Consider the following 1,901-nt stretch of genomic DNA (forward strand, 5'->3'; position numbering starts at 1 on the left):
TTTTTTTTTTTTTTTTTTTAAAGATTTTATTTATTTATTTGACAGAGCGAGAGATAGCGAGAGCAGGAACACAAGCAGGGGGAATGGGAGAGGGAGAAGCAGGCTTCCCGCTGAGCAGGGAGCCCGATGTGGGGCTCGATCCCAGGACGCTGGGATCATGACTTGAGCCGAAGGCAGACACTTAACGACTGAGCCACCCAGGCGCCCCCGATTTCATTCTTTTTTATGGTTGAATAATATTTCCTTGTATGTATGTATGTATATATTTATGGCTATATCTGTCTATCTAATCTATCTATCTATACACACCCTGCATTTTCTTTATCCTTTTGTCCTTTGATGGACACTTAGGTTGTTTCTGTATCTTGGCTCTTAATAAATAGCACTGCAATGAACACAGGGTACAGATACCTTTTTGAATTAATGTTTTCATTTTCTTTGGATAAATATTTCATGTGTCTTGGCCATCGTAAATAATGCTGCAGTGAACATGGGGGTGCATATATCTCTTCAAATTGGTGTTTTCACTTTCTTTGAATACATACCCAGAAGTAGAATTGCTGGATTATATGGTAGTTTAATTTTTAATATTTTGAGGAACCTCCATACTGTTTTCCATAGTGGCTGCACCGATTTGCATTCCCACCAACAGTGCACAAGGTGTAGAACCCTCTATTTCTTAAATGCATGTGCTTGATCTCTGAGTCATGCTTGGTCCTAGTTCAGTAAGCCTTTCAGGATGATGTTCAAATTTATTCTAAATCCTTTATTTGAAGTCGTCTTATATCCCCTTCACAGAGAACCATTGACAGGTATAGAGGGCCTTGGTCATTGCATATCATATAAATAGATTTAGGGTTCACAAATGGCAGCCTTCTTTGCCCAGTCCCCATTATACACAAAGATAAAAATCACAAATAACAAAGAATTGTAATGTTTGTAACCATCAGTAATTTTTTTGGCAAGCTGAAATCTGTTGAAATAGAACCATGTAAAAAATATTTAGGTTTAGAAAACAGAACAGAATGAGGAGTAGTGTGAGTAAATACTGGAGTGGGGGCAGGTTTGGGGTTTGGGACGTATGGAAGCTCTTCATGAGAGAACACTGCGATGCCTGGAGCAGTGGATTAGCTGCTGCTTTTTCTGGTCCTCTTGCCTTGTTAGTGTTCCCATCCGCCTAGATGTGGAGCCTCTCGCTGCCTGAGTGATGATGCCTTGCCGTTGCGCGCGCTCTCCGTGTCATGCGGAAGGGAATGTGTGGAGCCAGATGACTGGTCACAGTTGGAGCACCGAAGTCACAGCATTAGATCCCCCACGGAGCTGTTGGTCATGGAACAAGAGCAGTAATAGCTAACTCTTTAAGCTGTTACTGTGGGTCAAACTTTGTTCTAAGGGCTTTAAATGTAGAAGCGGATTTAAAATTTAAACCATTCCTATTGGTGAGTACTGCCTGCCATTTTACAGATGATGAAATCCAGAATGGGTTATATATATATATATATATAGCTAGTACGTGGAGGAACCAGGATAGGAGCTCAGGCAGTCTGGCTCCAGGGCCTTTGCTCTCGACCACTTCACTTTGGGGAGAATTAAGGAGTTCAGTTGGATACCACTTCTGTTATTAAGTAAGACTCTTTATTTATGTGCAAGTAACAAAAGTCTAATTCTAACTCCTTTGAATAAAAAGATGAGATCATTATAAGGATATCCAAGTATGTGAATGATAACTCAAGAACTGAAATGTTCTGGGTACCAGAAACAGCAGAAGCCAGGGATTCTTTCTCTCGTCTCTGCTTTTCTCTGCAAATGTGCTTTATTTTTTTCTCATAATGCAAATTGCTGCTGGCTGCCCCATAGCCTGCCTGGAGGAACATGGCCTCAGATACGCAGAGAGAAATGAA

General features: G+C 40.9%; 1 protein-coding gene across 2 annotated transcripts in view; it reads left to right on the forward strand.

The window, feature by feature from the left end:
• UBE2E1 (ubiquitin conjugating enzyme E2 E1) overlaps positions 1 to 1,901 on the forward strand; it is a 78,691-nt gene that overhangs the window by 31,237 nt on the left and 45,553 nt on the right. The gene's annotated exons all lie outside the window — the stretch shown is intronic.

This window comes from Neomonachus schauinslandi, chromosome 1 (assembly GCF_002201575.2).
Source record: "Neomonachus schauinslandi chromosome 1, ASM220157v2, whole genome shotgun sequence".
Taxonomy (NCBI): Eukaryota; Metazoa; Chordata; class Mammalia; order Carnivora; family Phocidae; genus Neomonachus; species Neomonachus schauinslandi.